The sequence below is a fragment of the Arachis stenosperma genome, chromosome 9 (genome assembly GCF_014773155.1).
Source record: "Arachis stenosperma cultivar V10309 chromosome 9, arast.V10309.gnm1.PFL2, whole genome shotgun sequence".
NCBI classification, from domain to species: domain Eukaryota; kingdom Viridiplantae; phylum Streptophyta; class Magnoliopsida; order Fabales; family Fabaceae; genus Arachis; species Arachis stenosperma.
Genome location: NC_080385.1, coordinates 118,872,328 through 118,888,941, shown reverse-complemented (window position 1 = coordinate 118,888,941; position 16,614 = coordinate 118,872,328). Strand labels below are relative to the sequence as shown.

The following is a 16,614-nucleotide window of genomic DNA, read 5'->3' as shown; positions in this document are numbered from 1 at the left end:
CAATGGTAATAATTATACTATGGAATACTATTTAGCAGATGATATTTATCCAAATTGGGGCACATTTGTCAAATCAATATCAAAGTCATAAGGGAAGAAATACAAGTTATTTGCACAATACCAAGAAGGGAAAATAAAAGATGTTAAGCAAGCATTCAGAGTGTTACAAGCATGCTTTGCAATTTTATGTGGTCCAACGCGCTTTTGTGAAAAGAAGCTTGCAAACATAATGAGAGCTTATATTATATTGCATAATATGATTGTTGAAAGACACACATATGCATGAAATTTGCTCAAGCCCTAGAGTATGACCATGTTAAAAATGGCTTATCACAACCTTAGTTGGGAAAGGAAGATTTTGCACCACCATACCATTAATTTCTTTAAAGAAATGCCTAACTTCGTAATAGGCAGCAACATCGGCAATTGAAATAGGACTTCACTGAACACATATAGAAATTTCACAATGCTTGCCGTCAACTAGAGTTTTACTATATTTTTCTTTATATTAAGTAATTTTTATAAAATTAGTTTAGTTTCAAATTATATATTATTGGTGGACGAAATTGTGATCATCAACAATGACTCCAATGACTTGGTAGCTCTCACACGTGAATTACACTTAGTCACAACTCCGCACAACTAACCAGCAAGTGTACTGGGTCGTCCAAGTAATACTTACGTGAGTAAGGGTCGATCCCACAAAGATTGTTGGTATGAAGCAAGCTATGGTCATCTTGTAAATCCCAGTCAGGCGGATTCAAATATGATTGGATTAGATATTCAAAAGATAAATAAAATAAACAGGAAATAAAGATAAAGTTACTCATGTAATCCAATAGTGGGAATTTCAGATAGGTGCATGGAGGTGTTGTGTTCCTTCCGAATCTCTACTTTCTTATTACATTCATCCAAGCCTTCTTACTCCTTTCCATGGCAAGTTGTATGTAGGGCATCACCGTTGTCAATGGCTACATCTCATCCTCTCAGTGAAAAAGGTCCAAATGCTCTGTCACAGTACGGCTAATCATCTGTCGGTTCTCAATCAGGTTGGAGTAGAATCCAGTGATTCTTTTGCGTCTGTCACTAACGCCCAGCCTTCAGGAGTTTGAAGCTCGTCACAGTCATTCAATCCTGGAATCCTACTCGGAATACCACAGACAAGGTTAGACTTTCCGGATTCCCATGAATGCCGCCATCCATTCTAGTTTATACCACGAAGATTCTGATTAAGGAATCCAAGAGATATGCGCCCGGTCTAAGGTAGAACGGAAGTGGTTGTCAGTCACGCGTTCATAGGTGAGAATGATGATGAGTGTCACGGATCATCACATTCATCATGTTGAAGTGTAACAAAAATCTTAGAACAGGAATAAATCGAATTGGATAGAAAATAATAGTAATTGCATTAAAACTTGAGGTACAGCAGAGCTCCACACCCTTAATCTATGGTGTGTAGAAACTCCACCGTTGAAAATACATAAGTGAAAGGTCCAGGTGGTGCACGGAATTGTGATCATCAACAATGGCTCCAATAATTTGGTAGCTCTCACACGTGAATTACACTTAGTCACAACTCCGCACAACTAACCAGCAAGTGCACTGGGTCGTCCAAGCAATACCTTACGTGAGTAAGGGTCGATCCCACGGAGATTGTTGGTATGAAGCAATCTATGGTCATCTTGTAAATCCCAGTCAGGCGGATTCGAATATGACTATGGAATTTTGAAAATCAAATATGATTAATAAAAATAAACAGAAAGTAAAGATAGAGTTACTCATGTAATTCAATGGTGGGAATTTCAGATAGGTGTATGGAGATGCTGTGTTCCTTCTGAATCTCTGCTTTTCTACTACATCCATTCAATCCTTCTTACTCCTGTCCATGGCAAGCTGTATGTAGGGCATCACCGTTGTCAATGGCTACATCCCATCCTCTCAGTGAAAAAGATCCAAATGCTCTGTCACAGCACGGCTAATCATCTGTCGGTTCTCAATCAGGTTGGAATAGAATCCAGTGATTCTTTTGCGTCTGTCACTAACGCCCAGCCTTCAGGAGTTTGAAGCTCGTCACAGTCATTCAATCCCGGAATCCTACTCGGAATACCACAGACAAGGTTAGACTTTCCGGATTCCCATGAATGCCGCCATCAATTCTAGCTTATACCACGAAGATTCTGATTAAGGAATCCAATAGATATGCGCCCTGTCTAAGGTAGAACGGAAGTGGTTGTCAATCACGCGCGTTCATAGGTGAGAATGATGATGAGTGTCACGGATCATCACATTCATCATGTTGAAGTGCAACGAATATCTTAGAACAGGAATAAATCGAATTGGATAGAAAATAATAGTAATTGCATTGAAACTTGAGGTACAGCAGAGCTCCACACCCTTAATCTATGGTGTGTAGAAACTCCACCGTTGAAAATACATAAGTGAAAGGTTCAGGCATGGCCGAATGGCCAGCCCCCAAACGTGGTCACAAGACCGAATGATCAAAGACTCTTAATAAACTAGTAAAAAGTTCTATTTATACTAAACTAGCTACTAGGGTTTATAGAAGTAAGTAATTGATGCATAAATGCACTTCCAGGGCCCACCTGATGTATGTTTGGGCTGAGCTTGATCTATCCACGAGCTGAGACTTCTTTTGGAGTTGAACGCCAAGTTGTAACGTGTTTTGGGCGTTCAACTCCGATTCGTGACGTGTTTCTGGCGTTTGACTCCAGACAACAACATGGAGCTGGCGTTGAGCGCCAGTTTACGTCATCTGATCACGAATAAAGTATGAACTATTATATATTGCTGAAAAGCTCTAGATGTCTACTTTCCAACGCCGTTGAGAGCGCGCCATTTAGAGTTTTGTAGCTCCAGAAAATCTATTTTGAGTGCAGGGAGGTCAGATTCCAACAGCATTAGCAGTCCTTTGTCAACCTCCTATCAGAGTTTTGCTCAGGTCCCTCAATTTCAGCCAGAAATTACCTGAAATCACAGAAAAATACACAAACTCATAGTAAAGTGCAGAAATGTGAATTTAGCATAAAAACTAATGAAAACATCCCTGAAAGTAACTAGATCATACTAAAAACTACCTAAAAACAATGCCAAAAAGCATATAAATTATCCGCTCATCACCTGGCATGGCCGAATGGCCAGCCCCCCTAGACGTGATCAATAGTCTCCTAAGATGAATAATAAAATAAAACTAAGACCAAAGATGCCTAATACACTAGTGAAAGGTTCTATTTATACTAAACTAGCTAATAGGGTTTACAAGAGTAAGTAATTGATGCATAAATCCACTTCCAGGGCCCACTTGGTGTGTGCTTGGGCTAAGCTTGATCCATCCACGAGCTGAGGCTTCTCTTGGAGTTGAACGCCAAGTTGTAACGTGTTTTGGGCGTTCAACTCTGGTTCGTGACGTGTTTCTGGCGTTTGACTCTAGAATGCAGCATGGAACTGGCGTTGAGCGCCAGTTTACGTCATCAAATCTCAAATAAAGTATAGATTATTATATATTGCTGGAAAGCTCTGGATGTTTACTTTCCAACGCCATTGAGAGCGCGCCATTTGGAGTTCTGTAGCTCCAGAAAATCCATTTCGAGTGCAGGGAGGTCAGATTCCAACAGCATCAGCAGTCCTTTGTCAGCCTCCTATCAGAGTTTTGCTCAGGTCCCTCAATTTCAGCCAGAAAATACCTGAAATCACAGAAAAACACACAAACTCATAGTAAAGTCCAGAAATGTGAATTTAGCATAAAAACTAATGAAAACATCCCAAAAAGTAACTAGATCATACTAAAAACTACCTAAAAATAATGCCAAAAAGTGTATAAATTATCCGCTCATCACAACACCAAACTTAAATTGTTGCTTGTCCCCAAGCAACTGAAAATCAATTAGGATAAAAAGAAGAGAATATACTATAAATTCCAAAATATCAATGAATATTAATTCTAATTTAGATGAGCGGGACTTGTAGCTTTTTGCTTCTGAACAGTTTTGGCATCTCACTTTTTTCTTTGAAGTTTAGAATGATTGGCTTCTCTAGGAACTTAGAATTTCGGATAGTGTTATTGATTCTCCTAGTTAAGTATGTTGATTCTTGAACACAGCTACTTTTATGAGTCTTGGCCGTGGCCCTAAGCATTTTGTTTTCCAGTATTACCACCGGATACATAAATGCCACAGACACATGACTGGGTGAACCTTTTCAGATTGTGACTCAGCTTTGCCAGAGTCCCCAGTTAGAGGTGTCCAGAGCTCTTAGGTAGTGTTTGGTGGAGAGACAGAGACGGAAAGACTGATACTGAGAGACAGAGACTAAGAGACAAGGATTGAAATAAATCTCAGTATTCTGTTTGGTGTAAAATGGGAGACAGTAATTGAAACAAGAATGAAACTCTAATTTAATTTGCACAAAAAGTAAAATTAGAATTAATTAATTGAAATGAAAGTATTTTAGGTATAAAATGTTATTAAAGTTTCAGTCTCCATCTCTAAAAATTTCAGTCCCCTGTGTCCCTACTTTTTAGAGGTACTGAAATACTGAAATTTTAGAGACAGAGACAGAAATTTTAGTACCAGTCTCTAAATTAACAAACACGATACTGAGTCTCAGTCTCTCAATCTCTGTCTCAGTACCTCAAAACAAACACTACCTTAAGGACACTCTTTTTGCTTTAGATCACGACTTTAACCACTCAATCTCAAGCTTTTCACTTGGACCTTCATGCCACAAGCACATGGTTAGAGACAGCTTGATTTAGCCACTTAGGCCTGGATTTATTTCCTTGGCCCTCCTATCCATTGGTGCTCAAAGCCTTGGATCCTTTTTACCCTTGTCTTTTGGTTTTAAGGGCTATTGGCTTTTTCTGCTTGCTTTTTTTCTTTTTCTTTCTATTTTTTTCGCCAAAATATTTTTTTTCGCAAGCTTTTGCTTTTTCACTGCTTTTTCTTGCTTCAAGAATCAATTTCATAATTTTTCAGATTATCAATAACATTTCTCTTTGTTCATCATTCTTTCAAGAGCCAACAATTTTAACATTCATAAACAACAAGATCAAAATTATGCACTGTTCAAGCATTCATTCAGAAAGCAAAAAGTATTGTCACCACATCGATATAATTAAATTAAATTCAAGGATAAATTTGAAATTCATGTACTTCTTGTTCTTTTGAATTAAAACATTTTTCATTTAAGAGAGGTGAAGGATTAATGGAATTATTCATAACTTTAAGACATAGTTACTAACTACTAATGATCATGAAGTAGAGACACAAAACATAGATGAACATATAACATAGAAATCGAAAAGCAGAAAAAATAAGAACAAGGAATGAATCCACCTTAGTGAGGGTGGCGCCTTTTGAAGGTCCAATGGTGCTTTTTGAGCTCCTTTATGTCTCTTCCTTGCTTCTGTTGCATGATCCTTAGTGATTTTGGTGTTCCTATCCTTAGTTGCTTCTAATAATTATGTGGAGGAACATGTATCCCCTGAGGTATCTCAGGGATTTCTTGATGAGGGAATTCCTCATGCTCTCTTGATGTGCAGTCAAATGCTCTTCTACTGAGCTATGGACCCTTGAGATGAATCTCTCCATCTCCCATGACTTGGAGGTGGAAAAATTTTTTTGTCTTCCCTTTTCTCTTTTTTTTTGAGGTATCTCTGGCCTTAGGTGCCATCAATGGTTAAAGAAAAGCAAAAAGCTATGCTTTTACCACACCAAACTTAGAATGTTGCTCGCCCTCGAGCAGAAGAAGAAAGAATAGAAGAAGAAGAAGAAGATATGGAGGAGAGGGAGAGAGATGTGTATTTGACTATGTAGGGTGGGTTTGGGTGGGGAAGAGATGGATGGATGTGAGTGGTGAAAAACAGAAGGGATGACCGTCAACGGAGAGAAAGAGGGTGAGGTAGGTGGGGATCCTGTGAGGTCCACAGATCCTGAGATGATCCTGTGGGGTCCACAGATCTTGAGGTGTCAAGGATTTACATCCCTGCACCAATTAAGCATGTAAAATGCCTTTGCATGCAATTCTGGCGTTTAAACGCCGAAGTGATGCACGTTCTGGGCGTTCAACTCCCATGTGCAGCATGTTTCTGGCGTTGAACGCCAGTTCCATGCTTGTTACTGGCGTTCAGCGCCAGCTTTCCTCAGGGCATATTCCTGGCATCCAAACACCAGGATGTTGCTTGTTTCTAGCGTTTAGCGCCAGATCCATGCTCTGTTCTGGCGTTGAATGCCAGCCAGATGCACCTTACTGGCGTTTAAACGCCAGTAAGTCCTTCCTCTAGGGTGTGATTTTTCTTCTGCTGTTTTTGATTCTGTTTTTAATTTTAATATTTTTTTCGTGACTCCACATGATCATGAACCTACTTAAACACAAAAGAACAATAAAATAAAATAAAATAAGATAAATAAAAATTGGGTTGCCTCCCAACAAGCGCTCTTTTAATGTCACTAGCTTGACAGTGGGCTCTCATGGAGCCTTAGAGAAGTTCAGAGCATGATGAAGGTCTCCCAACACCAAACTTAGAGTTTGAATGTGGGGTCTTCTCAACACCAAACTTAGAGTTTGGTTGTGGCCTCCCAACACTAAACTTAGAGTTTTAATGTGGGGGCTCTTTTTGACTCTGTACTGAGAGAAGCTCTGCAAGCTTACTCTCTTTTGTTACAGAGGGATGGCCGTGTGCCTTAAACACAAGGTAGTCCCCATTCAATTGAAGGACTAATTCTCCTCTGTTAAAATCTATTACAGCACCTGCTGTGGCTAGGAAAGGTCTTCCAAGGATGATACATTCATCCTCTTCCTTCCTAGTGTCTAAGATTATGAAATCAGCAGGGATGTAAAGGCCTTCAACCTTTACTAACACGTCCTCTACTAATCCATAAGCTTGTCTTACTGACTTGTCTGCCAATTGTAATGAGAATAAAGCAGGCTGTACCTCAATGATCCCTAGTTTCTCCATTACAGAGAGTGGCATAAGATTTATCCCTGACCCCAGGTCACACAGAGCCTTGTTAAAGGTCATGGTGCCTATGGTACAGGGTATTGAGAATTTGCCAGGATCTTGTCTCTTTTGAGGTAAGATTTTCTGAATCCATGTATCTAGTTCACTAATGAGCAAGGGAGGTTCACCTTCCCAAGTCTCATTACCAAACAACTTGGCATTCAGCTTCATGATAGCTCCTAGATATTGAGCAACTTGCTCTCCAGTCACATCTTCATTCTCTTCTGAGGAAGAATAGTCTTCAGAGCTCATGAATGACAGAAGGAGATTTAGTGGAATCTCTATGGTCTTTATATGAGCCTCAGATTCCTTTAGGTCCTCAATAGGGAACTCCTTCTTGCTTGAGAGACGTCCCAGGAGGTCTTCCTCACTAGGATTTTCGTCCTTCTCCTCCCTTGTGCATTCGACCATATTGATTACATCAATGGCCTTGCACTCTCCTTTTAGATTCTCTTTTGTATTGCTTGGGAGAATACTAGGAGGAGTTTCAATAATTTACTTACTCAGCTGGCCCACTTGTGCCTCCAAATTTCTAATGGAGGATCTTGTTTCACTCATGAAACTTAAAGTGGCCTTAGACAGATCAGAGACTATGTTTGATAAGTTAGAGGAGCTCTGTTCAGAATTTTCTGTCTGTTGCTGAGAAGATGATGGAAAAGGCTTGTTATTGCTTAGCTTGTTTCTTCCACCATTATTAAAGCCTTGTTGAGGCTTTTGTTGATCCTTCCATGAGAAATTTGGATGATTTCTCCATTATGAATTATAGGTGTTCCCATAAGGTTCACCCATGTAACTTACCTCTGCTATTGCAGGGTTCTCAGGATCATAAGCTTCTTCAAAAGCTGCCTCTTTAGTACTGTTGGATGTATTTTGCCATCCATTCAGACTTTGAGAAACCATGTTGACTTGCTGAGTCAACACTTTGTTCTGAGCCAATATGGCATTCAGAGCATCAATTTCAAGAACTCCCTTCCTCTGAGGCGTCCCATTATTCACGGAATTCCTCTCAAAAGTGTACATGAATTGGTTATTTGTAACCATGTCAATAAGTTCTTGAGCTTCTGTAGGCGTTTTCTTTAGGTGAATGGATCCACCTGCAGAATGGTTGGTGCGCGAAATTGTGAACAATACTTTTCACAACTCTCATAATCCCTGGTCATGAACTCCAAAAACTTGGTGGTTCAATTCCATGGCATTACACAACTTCGCACAACTAACCAGCAAGTGCACTGGGTCGTCCAAGTAATACCTTACGTGAGTAAGGGTCGATCCCACGGAGATTGTTAGCATTGAAGCAAGCTATGGTCATCTTGTAAATCTTAGTCAGGCAACTCAATTGTATATGATGATGAACGAAAATAATATAAAGATAAAGATAGTGATACTTATGTATATCATTGGTGTAAGAGCTTCAGACAAGCGTATGAAGATGCCTTCCCTTCCGTCTCTCTGCTTTCCTACTGCCTTCATCCAATCCTTCTTACTCCTTTCCATGGCAAGCTCGTGTAGGGTTTCACTGTTGTCAGCAGCTACCTCCCATCCTCTCAGTGAAAGCAATTGCATATGCTCCGTCACAGCATAGCGGAATTCATCTGTCGGTTCTCAATCAGACCGGAATAGAATCCATTGATTCTTTTGGCGTCTGTCACTAACGCCCCGCCCTCAGGAGTTTGAAGCACGTCACAGTCATTCAGTCATTGAATCCTACTCAGAATACCACAGACAAGGTTAGACCTTCCGGATTCTCTTGAATGCTGCCATCAGTTCTTGCCTATACCACGAAGACTCTGATCTCACGGAATGGTTGGCTCGTTTGTCAGGCGAGCACTCGGTTGTCAGGCGATCAACCATGCATCGTGCAATCAGGAATCCAAGAGATATTCACTAAGCCTCAGATGCTTGTAGAACAAGAATGGTTGTCAGTCACCTTGTTCGTGGGTGAGAATGGTGATGGGCGTCAATCATCACCTTCATCATGTTGAAGAACAAGTGATATCTTGGTAAAAGAACAAGCGGAATTGAATGGAAGAACAATAGTAATTGCATTAATACTCGAGGTACAGCAGAGCTCCACACCTTAATCTATGGTGTGTAGAAACTCCACCGTTGAAAATACATAAGAACAAGGTCCAGGCATGGCCGAATGGCCAGCCTTCCAAAGGTCTAAGATAGCATAAAACAAAGATAGCTACCAAAAGTCCTCCTCTTTTACAATAATAAAAGGTCCTACTTATAGAAAACTAGTACATAGATGAGTAAATGACATAAAAATCCACTTCCGGGCCCACTTGGTGTGTGCTTGGGCTGAGCAATGAAGCTTTTTCGTGTAGAGACTCTCCTTGGAGTTAAACGCCAGCTTTAGTGCCAGTTTGGGCGTTTAACTCCCAATCAGGTGCCAGTTCCGGCGTTTAACGCTGGAATTTCTTGAGGTGACTTTGAACGCCGGTTTGGGCCATCAAATCTTGGGCAAAGTATGGACTATTATATATTGCTGGAAAGCCCAGGATGTCTACTTTCCAACGCCGTTGAGAGCGCGCCAATTGGGCTTCTGTAGCTCCAGAAAATCCACTTCGAGTGCAGGGAGGTCAGAATCCAACAGCATCTGCAGTCCTTTTGAGTCTCTGGATCAGATTTTTGCTCAGGTCCCTCAATTTCAGCCAGAAAATACCTGAAATCACAGAAAAACACACAAACTCATAGTAAAGTCCAGAAAAGTGAATTTTAACTAAAAACTAATAAAAATATACTAAAAACTAACTAGATCATACTAAAAGTATACTAAAAACAATGCCAAAAAGCATACAAATTATCCGCTCATCACAACACCAAACTTAAATTGTTGCTTGTCCCCAAGCAACTAAAAATCAAATAAGATAAAAAGAAGAGAATATGCAATGAACTCCAAAAACATCTATGAAGATTAGTATTAATTAGATGAGCGGGGCTTTTAACTTTTTGTCTCTGAATAGTTTTGGCATCTCACTCTATCCCTTGTAATTCAGAATGATTGGCTTCTTTAGGAACTCAGAATCCAGATAGTGTTAATGATTCTCCTAGTAAAGTATGATGATTCTTGAACATAGCTATTTATTGAGTCTTGGCCGTGGCCCAAAGCACTCTGTCTTCCAGTATTACCACCGGATACATACATGCCACAGACACATAATTGGGTGAACCTTTTCAGATTGTGACTCAGCTTTGCTAAAGTCCCCAATTAGAGGTGTCCAGGGTTCTTAAGCACACTCTTATTGCCTTGGATCACAACTTTATTTCTTTCTTTTTCTTTTTTTTTTCGAATTTTTTCGATTTTTTTTTCGTTTGCTTTTTCTCTTTTTTTTTTCTGCTTTTTCTTGCTTCAAGAATCATTTTTAATGATTTTTCAGATCCTCAGTAACATGTCTCCTTTTTCATCATTCTTTCAAGAGCCAACATTCATGAACCACAAATTCAAAAGATATATGCACTGTTCAAGCATACATTCAGAGAACAAAAGTGTTGCCACCACATCAAAATAATTAAACTATTATAAAATTCAGAATTCATGCAATTCTTTCCTTTTCAATTAAGCACGTTTTTATTCAAGAGAGGTGATGGATTCATAGGACATTCATAACTTTAAGGCATAGACACTAAGACACTAATGATCATAAGACACAAACATGGATAACATAAAGCATAAAAATCGAAAAAAAAAACAGAAGAATAAAGAACAAGGAAATCAAGGAACGGGTCCACCTTAGTGATGGCGGCTTTTTCTTGCTCTTGAAGATCCTATGGAGTGCTTGAGCTCCTCAATGTCTCTTCCTTGTCTTTGTTGCTCCTCCCTCATGATTCTTTGGTCTTCTCTAATTTCATGGAGGATGAGGGAGTGTTCTTGATGCTCCACCCTTAGTTGTCCCATGTTGGAACTCAATTCTCCTAGGGAGGTGTTTAGTTGCTCCCAATAGTTTTGTGGAGGAAGGTGCATCCCTTGAGGTATCTCAGGGATTTCTTGATGAGAGGGGTCTCTTGTGTACTCCATCTTTTTCTTGGTGATGGGCTTGTCCTCATCAATGGGGGTGTCTCCTTCTATGTCAACTCCAACTGAATAACAGAGGTGACAGATGAGATGAGGAAAGGCTAACCTTGCCAAAGTAGAGGTCTTGTCCGCCACCTTGTAGAGTTCTTGGGCTATAACCTCATGAACTTCTATTTCTTCTCCAATCATGATGCTATGGATCATGATGGCCCGGTCTATGGTAACTTCGGACCGGTTGCTAGTGGGAATGATTGAGCGTTGTATGAACTCTAACCATCCTCTAGCCACGGGCTTGAGGTCATGCCTTCTCAATTGAACCGGTTTTCCTCTTGAATCTTGCTTCCATTGTGCGCCCTCTTCACATATGATTGTGAGGACTTGGTCCAACCTTTGATCAAAGTTGACCCTTCTAGTGTAAGGATGCTCATCTCCTTGCATCATAGGCAAGTTGAACGCCACCCTCACACTCTCCGGACTAAAATCCAAGTATTTCCCCCGAACCATAGTGAGATAATTCTTTGGATTCGGGTTCACACTTTGGTCATGGTTCTTGGTGATCCATGCATTGGCATAGAACTCTTGAACCATCAAGATTCCGACTTGTTGAATGGGGTCGGTAAGTACTTCCCAACCTCTTCTTCGGATCTCATGGCGGATCTCCGGATATTCACCCTTTTTGAGTGAAAAGGGGACCTCGGGGATCACCTTCTTCAAGGCCACAACTTCATAGAAGTGGTCTTGATGCACCCTTGAGAGGAATCTATCCATCTCCCATGACTCGGAGGTGGAAGCCTTTGCCTTCCCTTTCCTCTTTCTAGAGGTTTCTCCGGCCTTGGATGCCATAAATGGTTATGGAAAAACGAAAAAGCAACGCTTTTACCACACCAAACTTAAAATGTTTGCTCGTCCTCGAGCAAAAGAAGAAAGAAGAGAGTAGAAGAAGAAGAAATGAGGAAGAGGGGGAAGGTGGTGTGTTCGGCCAAGAAGGGAAAGAAGGGGTGTTTAGGTTGTGTGAAAATGAAGGGTTGAAGAAGGGTATATATAGGAGAGAGGGGGGTAATGGTTCGGCCATGATGGGTGGGTTTGGGAGGGAAAGTGGTTTGAATTTGAAGGGTGAGGTTGGGTGGGTTTTATGAAGGATGGATGTGAGTGGTGAAGAGAAAGATGGGATTTGATAGGTGAAGGGTTTTTGGGGGAGAGGTATTGAGGTGATTGGTGAATGGGGGAAGAAGAGAGAGAGTGATGGTGGGGTCCTGTGGGGTCCACAGATCCTGTGGTGTCAAGGAAAAGTCATCCCTGCACCAAATGTTGGTCAAAATCACGTTTTGAGCTATTTCTGGCGTTAAACGCCGGGCTGGTGCCCATTCCTGGCGTTTAACGCCAGGTTGTTGCCCTTTACTGGCGTTTAACGCCAGTCTGGTGCCCCTTTCTGGCGTTAAACACCCAGAATGGTGCCAGACTGGGCGTTAAACGCCCAACAGCTAGCATTACTGGCGTTTGAACGCCAGCTTCTTCTCCTCCAGGGTGTGCTGTTTTTCTTCCTGTTTTTCATTCTGTTTTTGCTTTTTTCATTGTTTTTGTGACTTCTTATGATCATCAACCTACAAAAAAGATAAAATAACAAAAGAAAATAGTAAACTATAAAACATTGGGTTGCCTCCCAACAAGCGCTTCTTTAATGTCATTAGCTTGACAGAGGTCTCTCATGGAGCCTCAGAAATACTCAGAACCGTGTTGGAACCTCCCAACACCAAACTTAGAGTTTGAATGTGGGGGTTCAACACCAAACTTAGAGTTTGGTTGTGGCCTCCCAACACCAAACTTAGAGTTTGACTGTGGGGGCTCTGCTTGGCTCTGTTTTGAGAGAAGCTCTTCATGCTTCCTCTCCATGATGATAGAGGGATGTCCTTGGGCCTTAAACACCAAGGATTCTTCATTCACTTGAATGATCAACTCTCCTCTATCAACATCAATCACAGCCTTTGCTGTGGCTAGGAAGGGTCTGCCAAGGATGATGGATTCATCCATGCACTTCCCAGTCTCTAGGACTATGAAATCAGTAGGAATGTAATGGTCTTCAATCTTCACCAAAACATTCTCTACAAGTCCATGAGCTTGTTTTCTTGAATTGTCTGCCATCTCTAATGAGATTCTTGCAGCTTGCACCTCAAAGATCCCTAATTTCTCCATTACAGAGAGGGGCATGAGGTTTACACTTGACCCTAAGTCACACAAGGCCTTCTTGAAGGTCATGGTGCCTATGGTACAAGGTATAGAAAACTTCCCAGGATCCTGCCTCTTTTGAGGCAGTTTCTGCCTAGACAAGTCATCCAGTTCTTTGGTGAGCAAGGGAGGTTCATCCTCCCAAGTCTCATTTCCAAATAACTTGTCATTTAGCTTCATGATTGCTCCAAGGTATTTAGCAATTTGCTCTTCAGTGACATACTCATCCTCTTCAGAGGAAGAATACTCATCAGAGCTCATGAATGGCAGAAGTAAGTCCAATGGGATCTCTATGGTCTCATTTTGAGCCTCAGATTCCCATTGGAACTCAGAGGAGATTGGTACACGCCCACTGAGGTCTTCCTCAGTGGCGTCCTCCTCCTTTCTTTCCTCTCCACATTCGGCCATGGTTATGGCTTTGCACTCTCCTTTTGGATTTTCTTCTGTATTACTTGGGAGAGTACTAGGAGGGAGTTCAGTAACTTTCTTGCTCAGCTGACCCACTTGTCCTTCCAAATTTCTGATGGAGGACCTTGTTTCATTCATGAAACTTTGAGTGGTCTTTATTAGATCAGAGACCATTGTTGCTAAGTCAGAAGTATTCTGCTTAGAACTCTCTGTTTGTTGCTGAGAAGATGATGGAAAAGGCTTGCTATTGCTAAACCTGTTTCTTCCACCATTATTGTTATTGAAACCTTGTTGAGGTCTCTCTTGATTCTTCCATGAGAGATTTGGGTGATTTCTCCATGAAGAATTATAGGTGTTTCCATAGGGTTCTCCTAGGTAATTCACCTCTTCCATGGAAGGGTTCTCAGGATCATAAGCTTCTTCCTCAGATGAAGCATCCTTAGTACTGTTTGGTGCATTTTGCATTCCAGACAGACTCTGAGAAATCAAATTGACTTGTTGAGTCAATATCTTATTCTGAGCCAATATGGCATTCAGAGCATCAATCTCAAGAACTCCTTTCTTCTGACTAGTCCCATTGTTCACAGGATTCCTTTCAGAAGTGTACATGAATTGGTTATTTGCAACCATTTCAATCAATTCTTGAGCTTCTGCAGGCGTCTTCTTCAGATGAAGAGATCCTCCAGCAGAGCTATCCAAAGACATCTTGGACAGTTCAGAGAGACCATCATAGAAAATACCTATGATGCTCCATTCAGAAAGCATGTCAGAAGGACATTTTCTGATTAATTGTTTGTATCTTTCCCAAGCATCATAGAGGGATTCTCCATCCTTCTGTCTGAAGGTTTGGACTTCCACTCTAAGCTTACTCCATCTTTGTGGTGGAAAGAACTTTGCCAAGAAGGCACTGACTAGCTTTTCCCAAGAGTCCAGGCTTTCTTTAGGTTGAGAGTCCAACCATATCCTAGCTCTGTCTCTTACAGCAAAAGGGAATAGCATCAGTCTGTAGACCTCAGGGTTAACCCCATTAGTCTTGACTGTGTCACAGATTTGCAAGAATTCAGCTAAGAACTGATGAGGATCTTCCATTGGAAGTCCATGGAACTTGCAATTTTGTTGCATTAGAGAAACTAATTGAGGCTTAAGCTCAAAGTTGTTTGCTCCAATGGCAGGGATAGAGATGCTTCTCCTATAAAAATCAGGAGTAGGTGCAGTGAAGTCACCCAGCACCTTCCTTGCATTGTTGGCATTGTTGTTGTTTTCGGCTGCCATGTGTTCTTCTTCCTTGAAGAATTCGGTCAGGTCCTCTAAAGAGAGTTGTGCTTTAGCTTCTCTTAGCTTTCTCTTCAAGGTCCTTTCAGGTTCAGGATCAGCTTCAACAAGAATGCCTTTGTCTCTGCTCCTGCTCATATGAAAGAGGAGAGAAAAAGAAAATGTGGAATCCTCTATGTCACAGTATAGAGATTCCTTGAAGTGTCAGAGGAAAAGAGAAATAGTAAGAAGAAGGAGAAGAAGAATTCGAACTTTAATTAGATAAGGTTCGAATTGTGCATTTAGAAGGAGTGGTACTCCATAAATAGAAGGATGTGGGAAGGAGGGAAGAGAATTTTCGAAAATTCAATTAAAAGATTTTGAAAACATTTTGAAAATTTGATTGATAATTTTCGAAAATTAAAAGTGAAAAAGAAATCAAGTGATTTTTGAAAAAGATTTTGAAATTAGAAATTAAAAAGATTTGATTGAAAACTATTTTGAAAAAAAATGTGACTAAAAAGATCTGATTGAAAAGTTATGGTTTTAAAAAGATATAATTGAGAAGATATGATTTGAAAAACACTTTAAAAAGATTTGTTTTGAAAACAATTTGAAAAGATATGATTTGAAAACAAATTTTTTTTTAAAAAAAAAAGATTTGCTTTTAAAAATTAATGACTTGCCTAACAAGAAAAGATATGATTTGAAACATTAAACCTTTCTCAGCAGAAAAGGCAACAATCTTGTGATGTTCAATCAAATCATTAATTGTTAGTAAGTATCTTTGAAAAAGGAAAGAAATTAATTTTGAAAACATTTGATTGAAAAGATATGATTTGAAAAAGATTTGATTTTGAAAAACTTTGAAAACTTGAAAAAAAAATTGATTTGAAAACAAAATCTTCCCCCTAGCACCATCCTGGCGTTAAACGCCCAGAATGGTATACATTCTGGCGTTTAACGCCCAAAATGCTACCTCTTTGGGCGTTAAACGCCCAACCAGGTACCCTGGCTGGCGTTTAAACGCCAGTCTGCCTTCTTCACTGGGCATTTTTGAATGCTCAGCTTTTTCTGTATAATTCCTCTGCAGTATGTTCTGAATCTTCAATTCTTTGTATTATTGACTTGAAAAGACACAAATTAAAAATATTTTTGGATTTTTAATAATCAAAATGCAACAAGAATCAAATAACAATGCATGTAAGACACCAAACTTAGCAGTTTGTGTGCTACTGACACTATATGAGACACATAAACACTCAAGCCAAAAGAATTCAAAGATCAGAGTAAGAAATCATCAAGAATTACTTGAAGATCCTTAAGACACATGAATGAATGCATGCTATTGACACCAAACTTAAGATGAGACACTAGACTCAAGAAAGAAATATTTTTGGTTTTTATGATTTTTTAATTTTTTTGTGTTTTTTTTCGAAAATTAAGTGGAAACATCAAAATTCTTAATGAGAATTCCAGGAATCAGTGCAATGCTAGTCTAAGACTCCGGTCCAGGAATTAGACATGGCTTCACAGCCAGCCAAGCTTTCAAGGAAAGCTTCGGTCCAAAACACTAGACATGGCCAAAGGCCAGCCAAGCCTTAGCAGATCACTGCTCCAAAAGCAAGATTAACAAGCTCTTGTGATGATAAGTTGAAACCTCGGTCCAATGAAATTAGACATGGCTTCACAGCCAGCC

At 40.2% G+C, this 16,614-nt stretch overlaps 1 non-coding gene across 1 annotated transcript; it reads left to right on the top strand.

Annotated features, from left to right (window-relative positions):
• The first annotated feature begins 14,423 nt into the window (after positions 1–14,423).
• On the top strand, positions 14,424–14,531 carry LOC130952272 (small nucleolar RNA R71). Its single transcript, XR_009074453.1, has one exon. It is a non-coding gene; the product is annotated as a small nucleolar RNA R71 (small nucleolar RNA).
• The last annotated feature ends 2,083 nt before the right edge of the window (positions 14,532–16,614 follow it).